The sequence below is a fragment of the Diceros bicornis genome, chromosome 41, assembly GCF_020826845.1.
Source record: "Diceros bicornis minor isolate mBicDic1 chromosome 41, mDicBic1.mat.cur, whole genome shotgun sequence".
NCBI classification, from domain to species: Eukaryota; Metazoa; Chordata; class Mammalia; order Perissodactyla; family Rhinocerotidae; genus Diceros; species Diceros bicornis.
Window position 1 is genome coordinate 2,860,335 of NC_080780.1, and position 17,945 is coordinate 2,878,279.

A 17,945-nucleotide genomic window follows, 5' to 3' on the forward strand; every position below is an offset into this window, starting at 1 on the left:
GTGTATTATTAAAAAAAATCATTGCCAAGACCAGTGTCAAAGAGCTGTTTTCCTATGTTTTCTTCAAGGAGTTTTACACTTTTGCATGTTACATTTAAGTCTTTAATCCATTTCAAGTTAATTTTTGTGTATGGTTCTAGATAGTGATCCAGTTTCATTCTTTTGCATCTGGATATCTAGTTTTCCCAACACTGTTTATTGAAGAAACTATCTTTTCCCCATTGTGTGTCCTTGGTACCCTTGTCAAAGATTAGTTGACCATATATGCACGGGTTTATTTCTGGGCTCTTGATTATGTTCCATTGGTCTATGTGTTTATTTTTACGTCAATGCTATACTGTTTTGATTAATATAGATTTGTAGCATAGTTTGAAATCAGCAAGTGTGGTGCCTCCAGATTTGTTCTTTTTTCTCAAAATTCCTTTGGCTATTTGGGGTCTTTTGCGGTTCCATATGAATTTAAGAATCGTTTTTCTATTTCTGTGAAAATATGCTCAACATCACTAATCATCATGGAAATGCAAATGAAAATCACAATGATATCCACTTCACACCTCTTAAGATGGCTGTCTTCAAAAAGACAAGAGAATAAACGTTGGGAAAGATGTGAAGAAAAGGGAATCTTTGTACACTGTTGGTGAGAATGTAAATTTTGTATAGCTATTATGAAAAACAGGATGGAGATTCCTCAAAAATTAAAAATAGAATGACCATATGATCCAGCAATTTCACTTTTGGGTATACATCCAAAGGTAACAAAACCATTATCTTGAAGAGATACCTGGACTTCCATGTTCATTGCAGCGTTATTCACAATAGCCAACGTATGGAAACAACCTGTGTCAATTGATGAATGAATGGACAAAGAAAGATGTGAGGTGTGTATATATATATAGTCATGTGTTACTTAACAATGAGGATACATTCTGAGAAATGTGTCATTAGACAATTTCATCATTGTAAAAACATCATAGAGTGTACTTACACAAACCTAGATAGTATAGCCTACTACACACCTAGGCTCTGTGATACTAATCTTCTGGGACCACTGTTGTATATGTGGTTTGTTGTTCACCGAAATATCATTATGTGGCACAAGACTGTGTATATATTATTCAGCCATTTTAAAAGAAGGAAAACTTGGCATTTGTGACAACATGAATGGACCTTGAGGGCATTACTCTAAGTGAAATAAGCCAGAGAGAGAAAGACAAACACTGCCTGGTATCACTTACATGTGGAATCTAGAAAAAAAAAATTTGAACACATACTCATACAGAGAATAGAATAGTTTTTGCTAGGGGCTATGAGGTGGCGGCAATGGGCAGATGTTGGTCAAAAGGTACAAACTTTCAGTTATGAAATGAATCAGTTCTGAGGATATAATGTACAGCAAGGTGACTACAGTTAACAATACTCTATTGTATACTCGAAATCTGCTGAGAGTACATCTTAAATGTTCTCACCATACACACGTAACTATGTGAGGTGATGGTCATGTTAAATAAACTGATTGTGGTAATCATTTCACAATGTATATGTATATCAAATCGCCACAGTGTACATTTTCAATATATACAATTATATTTGTTAATTATACCTCAGTAAAACTGAAAAAAGATATAATCAGTTTCTTGTAGACAGAATATCATTGGGTCTTTTTTTTTAATCCACTCGGACAGTCTCTGTGTCTTAACTGGTGTATTTAGACCATTCACTTTTAAAGTGATTATTGATGTAGTTGGGTACTACCTACTATGTTTTGTAACTCAATTATACTTTATTTGAAAAATTTCCAGTATACAAAAGCTTACAATATATATTTTAGACTAACGTAAGTCTACCTTCAAATAACAATAGACACTCGAGTGTAGTGTAGAGTATTCCCAATCCTTCCTACTATCCCTGTGACATAGCTGCCATACATAGATACATTTCATATGAAGTGTTAAAATACATTGTCACTATTATTACTTTGAACAATTACCTTTTAGATCAATTAGGACTAAGACAAAATATTTTATTTTACCTTCATTTGTTCTTTCTTTGATGGTCATTTTTTTCCTTATGTTGATCCAAATTTCTGACCTATATCATTTTCCTTCTACCTGAGACACTTCTTTTAACATTTCTTGCAGAGCAGGTCTGCTGGTAATGAACTTTACAGGTTTATTTGTCTGAGAAAGTCTTTATTTCTCTTTTACGTCTTAAGGATAATTTTGCTACATACAGAATTCTAGGTTGACCTATGTTTTTTTCTTTCTTTCAATAATTTAATGATTTCACTCTCTTCTTGCTTGCATAATTTATGATAAAATTATGGCTGTAATTCTTATCCTTTTCTTCTATAGTTAAGGTGGTCCCTCCACATCCCCTTCTGGCTTGTCTTAAGATTTTCTTTGGTTTTCTGCAGTTTGAATAGGATACACCCAAGTTTTGTGTTTTTGTTTTTTGGTATTTATCTTGATTTGTGCTCTCTGAGTTTCCTGGATCTATGCTTTGGTGTCTGTTATTAGTTTTGGAAGATTCTCCACCTAACGTTGGAGACTTCATTATGATTTCCAATATTGCTTCTGCTCCATTCTCTTTCTTTTCACTCTCACATTCCAGTTACTCACATGTCATACCTTTTGATATGGTCTCACAGTTATTAAATATTCACTTCTACTTTTTCATTCTAGTCCCTCCTTGGATTTATGTTTGTAAAGTTTGTAGATTTTTGTCTTCAGGATCACATTCTTTCCTTGGCCATGTTGAGAATACTGTCTGCTTACCTGGAGCAGAAACTGCTGGAGCCATAAACTGGTAGGAACATTTAAATGGTGATTCTGAGCTCTCAAAGGCATTCTTTATTTCTGTTAGTGTTTTTGACTCCAAGAATTTCCTTCTAACTCTTTCTTAGAATTTCTGTCTCTCTGCTCACATGACTCATCAGTTCTTGCACGTTATCTTTTTCCATTAGAGCCCTTAACATATTAATCTCATAGGAACACAGAAGTTATTTTGAATTACTTTTCTGATAATTCCCAGATCTGTGGCCTGAATGGTTCTAGTTCTGATGATTTATTTGTCTCGTGTGTGTGTGTGTGCCTTTTTTTATGCCTTAAGTTTTGTATGGAAAACTGGGCGTGTTGGGTTGGATCAGCCTATGTTGATGTGGCTGGGATTGGCCTCCATTCAATGTTTGTTGTCCTGTATGTGCAGAAGCTTCACCTCCTCTAGATCCTGGTTTTGCTCCCCTCTAGACCCTTGTCTTCCCTAACTGCTCCTCCTCACAGAGAGTCTCTGTCTTGCAGCTCTTTCAGCTGTGAGTACTGTTATTATACTCGGAGCCCTGTTGGTGTGGTGAGAAGGTGAGGGAGAGGAGAACATTCTAGAAGCTTCCTATTAAATCTCAGCCTTTCAGTGGACCTGTGTCTTAGGGCTGCGACCTTCACAAGCACTCCAGGATAGATCTTTCCCTTTCCTTCTCCCTTCCCTGTTTGTGACAATCCCAATCTATTTCCTGCAAGCCCTGGCCCTGATGACTATGGTCTTTTCCTCTGGAGAGCAGGCCTTTTATGGAGAAGACTCTGGGTGTATTTTTCAGTAGTTCCTCTTCTTTCACCCTGGCCAGGTCCATGAAGGAATATTTCTCAGATTTTCACCATAAGAACTGGTGGGGTTCCTGGAGGTAAAATCCATGAAGTGTGGGGCTCCCCTAAGACTGTGGCACCCAGATGGTTCTCACTCTCACACTAGTCCACATTCAGCCTCCATCAGTTCGCCAAAATGACCATGTGAGTGTCCCACTGTTTATGGCACCAATAGCTTCTGCTCCAGCTAAGCTTCATCTCTCTGGAAGCACCTGTGTCCCCAGACTTTGGGGTGGTGGTTTGCCCTCTGACCTCAGTGCTCTGATGGATCGAAGAAAAGTCCTTGATTTTCAGTTTGTCCAGCAATATTCTTGCTGTCAGGAAGGGAGTCACAACTTCCAAGCCCTTGACAAGCAGGAGCTGAAACAGGAAGTTCCTGCATTCAGTTTTAAATGCCCACCTTCCCCTAAGCCATGGAATCTTAGGATTCTCCAAATAAATGATGTCAAATATTCAGCATTTATGTCGAATGAGCCAATATATAGGATAGAATCTTGGGTTTTCATAAAAATTACCAAAAAAATGCATCCTCAGGCTGCCTATGAGCACCATGAAGATCTGTCACCAATTTTTCTTGCCATGTATGCTCTTGCTCTCCTCCCCTATGCCTGCTATTTCTTTCCTATGTCTTTCCTGGAGTCATTTTATCCTTCACCAACACTTTCAACAGTAGTTCCCAGCTGTGCCCACAATACCAATATCTAGGCCCCACATAGAGGGATTAAATCCCCCTCTAGGGTGTGTCCTGGGCATAGGTACTGTGAGAGAGCTTCCTGAGGTTTCCAACCTGCAATGTGGGTGGAGAATCGCTGCTTTGGCCCTGAGAGTGTTAGTTTTCAGCCCTGCACTCCTATGCTCTGCCACTGTGTACATGTGATAGTGACAGCTTGATGTTCTCCCAGCCCAGCAGTAGAGCTTCATCTTTGTGACACCCACTGGCCCCTGGACCTCGTTAGGGTGATGACAAGTATTTTGAACCAGCAGAACTCTAGTTTTCCCTGTCCCAAACAGCAGCCATCAACAGATTCCCTAAAACTCCTTTATCTGTATAGTTCCAGTGTCATTTGCCAGACAATCCTCCAACCGGTCACTGAAGATAAAAAATTAGATCTCATTCTTGACTCTAATCCCATTCTTTACTCTCTACATGTAATAAATCCCCAAGTCCTCCTCATTTTAATTTCTAAATACTTCTTGAAATTGTCTCTATTTTCATTCCTTTTATGACTCCCTAGTGGAAACCTTCTTCATCTCTCAGCAACACTACTGCTCAAATTAACTGGTTCCCACTCCCCATTTACCCCTAACTTCTATTCTCCAGAGAGCCACACACCAGTGGTCCAGAGACAGTTGTTCTTGGTGTGCTGCATCATTACTTAAGACCATTAGCTGGGGTTCTGGAGATGGACAGAATTTGGTCCAAGCTCTTTGACATCATGAGCTCGTAGAGCCTACCTTCTCACTGTTCCCTGATTTTTAATCTGTGTCTAGCAACAGTCTCATTGTCACTCTCTCCTTGAAAGGGCTGTGACCAGGCTGTTGTTTATGCTGTCCTGTATTGAGCATCACTTTCTTTTTTTCCCTTCTTTCTCTCTTCCTCTGTGACATTTTCATCTTTATAAAGTCTCCTCACTCTAACACTCAAATCAAATGTCACGGTCTCCAAAGGTTGGATTCAGTGACACTAAGTGGGGCTTGCCACCATGCATGGGTGATGATATTTGCAGAGAGAGACTCACATCCTGAGACTGACTGGATGAGGCCTGGGGCTTGAAGCAGCCTCCAGAATTTGGGAGTCTGGCTGAGAACCAGGATCCACATGCTCAAGGGAACTTCTCTGAAAAATAAAGGGAACGAAGAAAGCACTGGTGGGAGAAAGAAGAGGGAAGAGAGGATTCGACCTGGCAGAGCTGATAGAGATATGAGACTTGGGAAGGAGTGCTTCTGGAGGAAAGTCTATAGATGGTGTTCTGGGCCCCACATGACATGATCCCTGGTAGAGAAGTCCTGGAATGCTGAAGATGATTGGATTTGCCGGGAACAAAAGAAGTAATTTTATTTGCATCTAGTCAGCTCCCATGAGTGGGGGTGGGAAATTGGGAAATCGATAGCTGAATTCTTTCAGCATCTTTTAGCATGTCAGACTTGTGAGAGTAATTTGACATTAAGAGCTATATACTTTATCGCTCTTTCTAGCTTCTGGCAGACTTGCTGGCAGAGAACAGCTCAGTAAATATTTGTTGAATTGAAAGAACAATCAATGTCTCCTTCCCACCTTTTGGAGCTCCTATGCATGATGCCCAGAGGACTGGACTCCAGGGGTGGAGCCTGGGCACAAGATGGCTGCTGGGGTGGAGTCTGAGATAAATGAGTCTGGGAAGACAAACAAGATGGTGTCTGAGACAAAGAAGAAGTGGAAACAAGAACAGGACGCTTCAGAAGTCTTTTTGTTCTCCATCAGTTTTTTAGTTGTCTTGGCTAATTTAGACCAGGTATCTTGTAGTGAGACGATTTCAGAGTTTTGTGCATGTCCAGAAGCCTCTGGGTACCAATGAAAATAGACATGTCATTTGTTTTGCTTAATTTTAGAGCTGCAGTCTTCCAATCTGGTTTTAAGAAAAGTGATTTTGGGGAGATTGAAAGTTCCCCACAATGGCCATTGTAATTCTGGACAACTCTTGATCAGCTTAGCCCACTTGGTTAAAAAGGCACATGTAAGGGGCCCAAAATTCTTGAACATGAACCCGGTCAGGGTCCCTGAAGGAGGATTCCTCTCAGAACATTTAGATGACTGGGATCCTATTTCTGAAATTTCGAACCCAAGAAAGTTGCAAGAGTCCTACTCCCGATCCCCAAAGAAATCTAAAAACAAAAGAAAATTTTCAGATTTTCAGCCCTGATTCTGAAAGTAATCTGAAAACCAAGGAAAAACTCCTGGATTCTCAGCAAGCCCAAGCCCCAAAAGAAACTGTGCTACCTTCAGAAAATATCTGAGTACTCACCAGGGATGAAGCCTTGAACCCAAGAACGGAGACTTGAACCAGGGGAACAACGCCCCCCCCGACCCCCAGAGGACAAAGACTCTCCTGATCCTGAAGAAAGTTGGAGAGTACAGAACACAAGAAGAATGGAGCTTGGAATCCTAGAGCAGACTTGTGAAACTGAAAGTATGGTCAACTCACAGAATCGATGAACACAAGGGGCTCAGTGAGGGTACCTCGCTCCATTCTGGGGGTCGCTGTTTCTTGGGGGTCGCTTCCTTTGAACTCCACTTCTGACACCATGTATGTCACCTTAAAAAATAAATTTGCTTGTTACTTTACCCTCAAAATGAGTTTATTTGGGAATAGCCAAAAGAATTGCAACTCAGGATGTGCACGCTACAGCGAACCATAGGCAAATCCAGAGAACAAAGGAGGGGAGCTGCTTTTATAGAGCAGAAGGGGGAGCAGGGAGGGGCTGTTCTAGACAGAGGTCCCTTGGGGGAAAGTAACAGTTCAGGGTGGCAACAGCTTCTCATTGGTTGAGCTGCAGCACTTCTCATTGGCTGAGCTGTTGCCAGGTGGGGAGAGAAATCTTTCTTCAGCAGTAAAGTAGTTTTACTTCCCGTCAGAGATGCAAGTTTACCTCTCTTCTTGTTTGGAGCGGTTGGTGATGTACATAGGGCTTGAGAGCTCCCCCTACAGACCTTCCAGACTCCATTTTAGTTGAGGTTTCTCTTATTCAGTTCACACCTTTAAAATATATATATTTTTTTGAGACATTTCAAAGACATAGAATAAAGGATAATATAAGGGACACCCTTGTACCCACCATCACGCTTTATCAAAACTTAGTATTGATATCCTATTTACTGAAGAGCTTTCTCTCCCTTCTTACTGAAACACACTATTTCAGACGTGGATGAGGGCCTGATGTGGCCTGTTCCAATCACTTTTCCCTCCTCTCATCTCCAGAGACAATCATGAATGTAAATTGAAGGTTATTGTTCCCAAACTCTTTCTTTCCCCATTTCATTGTATCTGTGGTCATAACATTATATAGCATTCTTTGTAGTGTTTTAGTCTTCATGCAAATTGTATCATGAGATCATATGATAGTTATCTTTGTGCTTGTTACTTTTTTTTGGCTCATCTTTATGCTTTTTAGATTTACCCAGGAGGACAGATAAAGCTTCAGTCCATTAATTTTTACTAATGTGTATATTTCATTATAAGACTACAACCAAATTTATGTATCCAGTCTGCTGTTGATGGATATTTAGGTAGCATCCAATCTTTTAATTTTATTCCTAAAGCAGCAGAAAAGATTTCTTGCTTATCTGCTCAGCATATGTGTGAAATCTTCTCTAGTGAATTCCTAGAGGCAGACTTGATTGAACCACAGGGCATATGCATCTTTAACTCTATAACATAAACTTTGGTCTCAACAGAATCCTGATAATAGCACCCTTCTTTCCTGAACTTGTTCTGAACAAAATATCATCGTTATAACTGACAGAAGTAGTGGAGTATGAGAAATAAATGGACTTGGCAACTGACCCCAAATTAAACAACACACCCCTTTGTTCCAGGAGCAGCAGACCCAACAATCTGATTGCTCAAGGGAGCAAAGGAGAACTCGGGGTATCTGTGGACAGGCTAGCTCCTTGGGAAGAGTAGGAGCTGTCTGTGCCAAGGAGCACAGCTTGTGGAAGACAGAGAGAGACCCAGCGAGTGTGTGCAAAGTTCTCTCAAGGAAACCAAGGGGAGGGGGAGATGCCTTATCATCCCCCACCTGGACACCAGTCTCCTCAGCAACGTATGAGACCCCCGCCTGTCTCTGTCAACATTGTTAGCATCAATGCTTTGTTTAATGTCCCCTGAAAGATGTGAACGTGTATTTTGCTGTTGCTTTAATATGTGTTTTCCTGAGTGATGGGGAGGTTGAATCTCTTAGCTCACATTTTTGGATACTTGGGTTTTTCCTCTTTTAGAAAATGCATGTTCATAACGTCTGGTCACCTTTTTTTTTTTTAATTTGCAGTAAGAACAATTAACATGGAATCCCTACACTCTTAACAAACTCTGAGGTGCACAATACAGTCTTGTTAACTATAGGTACTGTGTTGTACAACAGATCCCTAGAACTTATTCATCTTGCATATCTAAAACTTTACCTCTGTTGATCAGAAACAACTCATTTCACTCTCCTCCCCACCCCCTCAGCCCTTGGCAACCACCGTTCTACTCCCTGTTTCTATGAGTTTGACTATTTTAGATTTCTCATATAAGTGGAATCATGTTGTATATGTCTTATTGAGTCTGGCTTATTTCACTTAGTATGATGTCTTCCAGATTCTTCCACATTGTCACATGTGGCAGGATTTTCTTCTTTTTTAAGGCTGGGTTATATTCCATTGTGTATATACACCACATTTTCCTTATCCATTCATCTGTTGATGGACACTTAAGTCATTTCCATATCTTGGCTATTGTAAATAATGCTGCAATGAACATGGGAGAGCAGCTATCTCTTTGAGATAGTGGTTTTATTTCCTGTGGATATATACCCAGAAGTGGAATTGGTGGATCACATAGTAATTCTATTTTTAATTTTTTCAGGAAACTCCATATTGTTTTCCATAGTGGCTGCACCAATTTACATTCCCACCAACAGTGAACAAGGGTTCTAACTTCTCCACATTCTGGGCAACAGAGTTGTTATCTTCTGACTTTTTGATGATGGTCATCTTAACAGGTGTGAAGTGATATCTCACTGTGGTTTTGATCTGCATTTCCCTGATGATTAGTGATGCTGAGCATCTTTTCATGTACCTGTTGGCCATTTGTATGTCTTCTTTGGAGAAATGTCTATTCAAGTCCTCTGTGTATTTTTCAAGCTGGTTGTTTGTTTTTTTGCTATTGAGTTGTAGGAGTTCCTTGTATATTTGGATATATTTTGGGTATCAATCCCTCGTCAGATATATGGTTGATTGTTTCCTTTGTTGTACAAAAGCTTTTTAGTTTGACGTAGTCCCACATATCTATTTTTGCTTTTGTTGCTTGAGCTTTTGGTGTCATATCTAAGAAATCATTGCCTAGACCAATGTCAAGAAGCTTCTATTTTATTGGGTTGCATGTCTTTTTATGATTGATTTTTAAAGTGTTCTTGCGGCACTAATTCATATTAATAATTTTTTCTGCTATAAATACCTTCTTGTCTGTGGCTTGCCTTTAAATTTTACTTACGATGTCTTTGAGTCTTCCTTTTAATGTGGTTAAATTCATCGATTTTTCCATAACGTATTTGTGTGTGTGTGTGTGTTGTCTGAGAAATCCTACCTTATCCTGAAGGTACACTCTGCTGTCTTTTCTTGTAAGGTTTTGGTGTTACTTTTTACATATTCATCACCAGCATCATTTATTGCTTAGTACTTCCACTTCAACATTAAATGTTGACATGTGTGTGGTCTGGATTACTTATTTGTATTATTGATATCATTATTCCCATGTCTGGAGCTTTAGACAGTTTGAGTGATTCGACTTTGTAGGCGGGAGAGTTGGGACTTGCTCCAATCAGGAGACCCTTACACTTCTGCATGTGGGGAGTAGGGAGGAGAGCAGCTGGGAGATGAAATGCTTCAATGAATCACTGTTATTTGCATATTGAAAACATGGTTGGCTTCTGGAGGATGGGGCTGTGTCAAGTATGGCTTTGCTCCTTGGAAAACTTCCCCTTGGGTCATGATCTAGGGACTCACCATGGTCAGCATCTCTGGAAACTTGGAGCTCCACTACAAGGTTCAGCTGCCCAGTTCTCCCCTGTTCCCCACTGCTCCTGTCCTTTCCCATCCTACCCACCCCCAAACACCCTGGTTGTCCCTGCTTGAACCTACTTAGCTCTCACCCCTTCACCTACTGATCATTCCCTGCGATTCCGTTTCTATGTGTCCTATTGTATCTGGATACAGCCAAGAGTTTTCCAATTTCCAATATGCATATCCCTTTCTGGGGTGATTCTAAGTGTATGTTAGAATTTCTGTCCATTCGTGGCATCTGTACTAGACCAAGACTGCCCTGAGGGGAGATTTTCTGCTGCACCATTGGGTCTTGGAGCTCATTCCTCAGTGCCTGGCTGACTCAGCAAGAGGCCAACACTGATGAAATGGGCAGACATGTTATGGTGGCCAGTAGTTCTCCTTGACCTCATGGGGTGCTCTGCCCTGGGGGAAGGAGGGAGAAGTGGGGAGAGCATCATCTTCTGGGTGGGAAGGGGAAGAACTGACTGCTGGAGGGGACCAGTGACACATGGGCTGAGGGATTAGGTCAGGCATCCACAGGAGAGCTCCTTCTCAATGCCTCTCCCACATCTCAGACCCTTTCCTCCTCTGTGGTTCTCTTACCTGGAAGTCACTCTGCTCCCCTTCCCTGGTCCCATGTTCTCATCTCATTTCCTCATCATCTGCACTCTTTCACTCTCTGGGGCCTCCTAACTTCAGTCTGGCCACGTCCCCCCTCTGTGCTCCCCATACCATCAGAATGGCCATGTACAGAGGCCTCTGAGCTGAGCACTCTTCTGGATGCTTGGTGAAGCCCCATCATCAGACGGTCATGCTCAGCTTCAGTGGTATTGCTGCCATGTACCTTTCCTTCAGCCCCAGGTTCCCCTCCAGGGAAGTGAGCCTCCTTCCCTCACCTTTTCTCCACTTTGTCGCCTCTCTCAGAGCCAAGGGCCTTGGAGCACTTTAGGTGCTAACATCCAGAGATTTTTGCCACTAGTTAATGGTCCCCAGGTAAGGAGTCCATGTTAGTCCCAGTTTATTGTCATCATGTGCACTAACTGACAGGCTGAGGGTGTCTGCAAATAGCTTTGTGTTCTCCTGAAGGTCTGAGGACTGATATTTACTGTCTGTCATGACTAGATGGAGGAGAACATATCAGAGCACTGTTCTATCCCATGGGCAGTAGGGTTTTACCACCAAAGTCTCTTCCGTCCTGTGTGTGCGGAAGACTCAGCACTTACTCACGTGACCCTGGTTAACGGCACTGGTGTGAGCTTCACTTAGCTATGTCTCTTGTCGGGTGTGTGTGCACCTGTGTTCATGTTCATTCCCTCTTGGGCTCTGGTGCCACAGACTCATTTAGGTAGCATGCTTTGTTATAGTCTGTGTTAATGTGTTTGGAAATATCCATTTACTTTCAAATGGATTTCCTCATGTAATTAGAAAAAGAACAGGATGCATTTTTTCCTATCACTTTTTTTTGTGCGTGTGGGTGCTTCTCTGGACTCTCCAGGCTTTTGCTCCAGTGGGATCCGATGGTGCTGGGAGAAAGTTACTCTAACAGGGTTGGACAGCCTCCCAGAGCATGGCAGGCAGGTGGCCGTGGCACAAGGCTGGCCCGTCAGGGGTGGAGGTAACTCTGCTCTGCTCCACTCCAAGTACGTTTAGAACTGTTCTGAATCCACGTCCAATCCTGGCCTCTGGCAACTAAAACAATTCCCCTCATTGTGTGCACTTCATTGCTAGGGTTAACGTTGAGCTTTAGAGCCATGACACAGAGCAACGTCCAGCCTAGAAGAATGTTTTTCGCTGGATAAAAGTCCATCATTCTCCAGGTAGGGGGATAGAAGTAAGGAAGGAAAATAATTTTCTCAAGGCCATGCCGTGGGTGAAGATGATACTTGGCCTGAAACTAGAACTCGTGATTGTCTACTTTTCCTTTGTGTGTGTTTGTTTTTGTTTTTGCTTCTGACAATAATGGTAGTAGACAGGACCAGTATTAATTTAGGAACAAATATAGACACTATCACTCCGATTATAGTGGTCTTAAAATGATAAAACTAGCACCATTAATTTACTATCCAGTAAAATCTTTTATTGATGAAAATATTTGTAATTGTGACAAAGGGGTCCTGGCTGCTGGTGACAGTTCAGTGAGCAGTTGGGTGTCTAGTGCCTAAAGTATATATGTTTTGCTGTGACACTCTATTCCAGTCCTCCCTGGGTCGGGAAGGATGGAAAACACGCACTTTGCAAACACCGGCTCTACAGTCGTCTCTGTATGTGCTCGGTCTGGTCTCCATTTTCCAAACGAAGAAGGTGAGAACCCGCAGCCTACATGAGGGTGAACTCTGTGGGTCCCACCCCACCACGTGCACGGGAGCCACTCGGACTTTAAGCATATAACCCTTCTAGTGTCCCCATTTGTCTTCCTGCCCCAAATTATTAGCGTCCTTGGAACAAAAGGGCCCCTCACATATAAAAGATCCTAAATAAAGACATCACTAGTTTACTTCTCTCATCTTGGTTTCATCATTTATAAGACGTGTATTTTGGGCCAGTCAGTCCCAACCACAGTTTGGGACTGTTTGCATCAGTTTTTAAAGAGATAGTTTCTCAGGTCCTGTTCCAGACCCACCGAATCACAATATCTGAAGGGAGGGTCTGATAACTGGTATGTTCAAAGCCACCTGAAGACTCTGGTACAACCTATGGTCGCATTGTAAACTCTAGAAGAGCAGAGTCTGTGGACTAGGGAGTACGAATCTGCTCGGATGTTCACTCCTTTACACTTGGAGGTCAGCAAACCTCTAAATGAACCCGCACAGCCACACACACAAAGTGTGTCTACCAGATGTCATTCGGGGCTCTGAATCCACACCCCAGACAGTAAACCTGGCTGGTACCCACAACTCCATAACCTACAGGGTCTCAAAGTCCTCCCATAACTATTGGGAATGCGCTGGGAGCTGGGGTCGCAGCAGGGACAGACCCTCCCACATCGCATTCCACAAGCTGGGCCTGAACATCTTGGCGTCAGAGGAAGGACTCATTCCACGGACCTCAGCTACCTCTGTCTGAGGGCCACACACTGCTCTTCTCTCTTCCTCTTCGGAACAAAGTATGTTTTCTTCTTTGCCTCATATGGAGGAGTTTAGTGGTCAGCTTATATGCCCTGAAAATATTGTTGCAATCTTAGCATCCGAACCAAGTGGACAGTCAAGTGTTTCCCCCCAGAAATAAGGGGCATTCTGAGGATTCAGGTTTCCTTCCTGTTGTTTGGAAGAATTTGAAGCGAATAGTCCCAAGTGAGCCTGCGTCTCCCTCAGTGCGACAGACCCAGACTGAGTCACCTCATGTCTGCATCCCATTCAATAGACTCCATGCATATGGACCCTTAATGTCTTTCCCAGAATCCTCCTTACCCTTCAGGCCTCATCCCAAACATTACCTGTATCCTCTGCACACCTCCATTGCAGCAAGTGGCCCCTGTGCTGCAAACGTGGTTTTACATGGACTTCTCTCGGTAGCCTGAGCTTCATGAGGGAACAGCTGTCACATTATCTCCCCAAACCCAGGACGAGCCCACAGCAGGTGGAGTGAACACACACAAGATGCCATATAAACTAAGCTCTACAGTTATAAGTATATAATCGTACAAACTATCATTGAAGGACCACTGAATCAAAGACCTGGGAGCTATGGCTGAGCCTCCCCGCAGCCAGTCACATGAATGCCCTTCTGGTCCCTGGACCCTATCTGCACTCCTGCATCCTTACCTGATGGCCTTGGCACCATGCTGTTCCTCCTTCTGTTCTCTAATTCCCACAGGCCATAATTTCAGAGCAAGAAAGGGGTGTTATCTGGCCTGTCCCGCAGTTTCCCTGATCTGTTGAGTCAATGAATGGATAAATTATTCACCGAACCCTCTTTCAACTGCTTCTTTGTAACTAAGATTTTCCTACGTGGTCACCTCGGGACATCCACACCACTCCTCCCACCCTTCCTCCTCCTGCTCCTCTTCCTTGCTGCAGGGGTGCAGGGGTGTGCCCTCTCCATCACTGTCCCCAGTCCTGTCTTGACTGTTAATCACCGTTCTCCAAAATCATGGCATGTAGTCAGTCTTCCCAGTACTTTTCCAGCCAAAGATCAGGTGCCAGTTGGGAAATCTAATGATCAATTGTGTAAATTCCTGGTCATGCTATTTCAGTGCATCCTTGCTTGCCAAAAGCTTGGCACTGACCTCTTGCTGTCCTCTTCTCCCTGGTAAATATGCCAACGACATTCATGAGGCAGAACGTGTGGATAAAATTTTCCTGAGCTCTCCAGAATGCACTCGTGGGGAAATTATTCCCACTGGTTGATCTGATGAGACGACTCTATCTTCCCTGTGATGCAAGTAGAGCAATTGATCTTGTGAGAGAGGTGCCTGTTACCATCAGGTGACCAGACTGGCCCCATCAGTGACCCTGAGAGACCCTGCCAGTGCCTTTCCACTGAAATTCTGACAGCTTTTGCGCTGTTTAGACTCGTTCATTAGGGAACAATCACAGCAAGGGAGAACCTCTGACAGACGGTCATGTGAGCCTGGCTCTCTCCTTCACTCTGCAGAGGTCCACGGCTTAGTTTCTCTGAACCTGGCTTCATCCATCAGAAAATGAGGAATGACAAATTAAATCTTGCAGAAGTGCGGTGAGGACTAATGATGGAATTTACCCAGTAAAAATAAACACCGACCACTACCACACAATCTAACAACAAAATCAACTATAGCAGCTATGGTAGCAGACACTGATATTGTCAGAAGGAAAATGTCCTATCTTCCTACTTTATTTCATTTTAAAATGAAATTTATGTTGATATGATGGGATAATTGAAAGATGACATTATATATTAGCTTAATTTGGAAACCAATTGAAAGTGACTAAAGATGGGCTCTTTTTCTGTTAATGTCAGTATAATAAATTACTAATTACGTAAATTATCTAGTTATTTATAAATTATATCTCCTATTCCACAAAATAATAATCACAAGAAATATAGCCCTAGAAGTCCCGCCAATTTTCTTTCTTCCCTACTTTCTTTCTCTCTTCCTCCCTTCCTTCCTCCCTTCCTCCCTTCCTTCCTCCCTTCCTCCCTTCCTCCCTCCTTCTCTCCCTCCCTCCCTCCTTTCCTTCCTTCCTTCCTTCCTTTCTTTTTTACTTCCTTCTTTCCTTCCCCCTTCCTTCCTTCCTCCCTCCCTCCCTCCCTCCCTCCCTCCCTTCCTTCCTTCCTTCCTTCCCATCTCTCTTTCTCTCTGTCTCTCTGGCCTGAATTAATATGCACGGGTAGTACAGTATATGATTTGTTGGAACAATATAAAAACAATCCGACATGACTCCCGCTCTCAGGGCCTTGCACATAAATTGCAGACGCACATGAGGCTTAAAGTACCTTTTAGACCGGTCGCGCTTGCTTGTAGCAGCAGAGCCACAGAACATCTGTAGAATCGTGACTTGTAGGGCGGGTGTGGTTGGCTGAGGAAACCACTGTGAACACACATGTGACCCCCACCCCCACTCGAAGGTGTCCATCTTGATTTCAGACCCAGTTCACATCACACACTTATGTAGTCTCATTTCAGCCTTGGTAGATCATCAAAGACCACATTTTGAGAGTCTGAAGTTTCCTACTATTTTCTATTGAAAACAGACACATAGCTGTCCATTTCTTAGTGTGTTTAATCTGGAAAGGAATCATTCTAGATTCATAATGTGAGTGAAAGATCACCTCTGTGCATTTTCTGATCACGACTGCCCCTCCTTTCTACGAGGCTATGAAGGTTTGCTACCGGTATCGGGTGTCTGGAATCTATTGCTACATATCACTTAATATGAATTCATTTGCGGTGTTCAGGGAAAAGCTCAGGATGCTTTTTATTTAGTTTGAATCTGATTTTCATTTATTCAACAAATTAGGCGGCAGATACTGTGTTTGATGCTGGGCATATGGCTGTGGACGTGGATGCCCAAAGCCACACTCGTGGAGTGTGGGTGCCAGCGGAGCTGAGAAACCTGGTTTCACTTGTGGTCTTTGAGTTATTACTGTGATGAATGCTGGAGAGGAGCAGGGCAAGGTGTGAGAGAGTCACATGTCGGAGGAACTCGCCTGGTCTGCGTTCGTGGTTTGGACTTTTGCAGGATCAGATGGCAGAGAGGAATGGTTGTGGGGTGAGGGCTCCTGACAGACAGGACTGTTATCTAATCAGGGGAAAGATCAGTTAAAGAGAACCTTGTTCCTGTGGTCCTTGGGGCAAGAGTTTGGGTGCGCATCCTAAACGTCATTAGTCCTGTTTGTGTGCTGCAGGACGCACTGACAGATGTGGGCGGTTATTCCAGCAGGTAATCTCGAGGCCTCGGTATGTGATTATAAACTTGGATGTATTTCCCAGAAGACCATCAGGCCCCAAACACGGACAAGAGGAGGTCAGCTCTGACACCTCATGGGAAATGGGAGCAAAAAGGTCCATGTGTCTGCTGGCTCCCTGTCTACGCAGGATTCACTAACTCGTTGGTGACCTTCAGTCTTCGTTTATCTTTATCGAGAGCCAGGCTTTTCCTGGGGAACACCAAGTGGACAGACGCAATCTCTGTCCCAAAAAGTTTATAATCTAATTCAAGAAAGAGAAAACGTGCTGTGAGACCCTCTGGTAAGGATTAGAATGCCCACGCCTTCGGGATGCTGGGGAGGCCTTCTTGAGAGCCATGGCGGCTGCACTGGGACCTGGAGCTGTAGGGTGGGAGGCAGGCAAAGCCAGGGGAAAAGACACCCCTGGAGCCAAGCCAGGAGGCCACTGTAGTCATAGGAGAGCAATAGGATCACTGAGCAAGAGCCAGGAGAGCAGACGTGGTGACAGGACGACGGGCAGTTCGGCCCCGTGTGTTCTGAGCAGTGGGCCCCTCCTCCTCCACCAAGGACACCCGCCTCTGTGTCCAGCACACTCTCAATGTTTCAGGATCTAGATGTAGAAATTCTCACCAACAACCCATTTACCCCCAGGGGCCTACCTGAGCACCTGGCCCTTCTGAATTCCTCCATCCCAGAGCGTGGTGAGGCATGAGGCACGGGGTGTCCTGGTGGGGGTTTTATCTGTTCTGGGGCAGAATCAGCTCAATTTTGCAGAATCTATCATCTTTGGGGGATGAGACTCAGGGTGAGGGTCCTCAGAGATCTGGGGTAAGGAAGGCAGGTATAGGAGGACTAACTCAGCTGGTAAGAAATAGCATTTATATGCCTGGGGCTAGTTCACAGACACGCACACAGTGTTTGCTGTACACCAGGACCAGTCCTAACACATCACAGTCCTGCCATCCTCATCAACCCTGCGAGGAATATTATTATTATTATTGTGGGTGTCCCCATTTTCCAGATGAGGAGATAAGGCAGGACGTCAGCTCACTTCCCCAGGTCTCGCATTGGCATGTGTTAGAGCACGCGTGGGCCCCAGGCCCTTCACTCTGAGCCCTCACTCTTAGCCAGGTTCTGTTGCCCCAATGCAATTTTAAAGG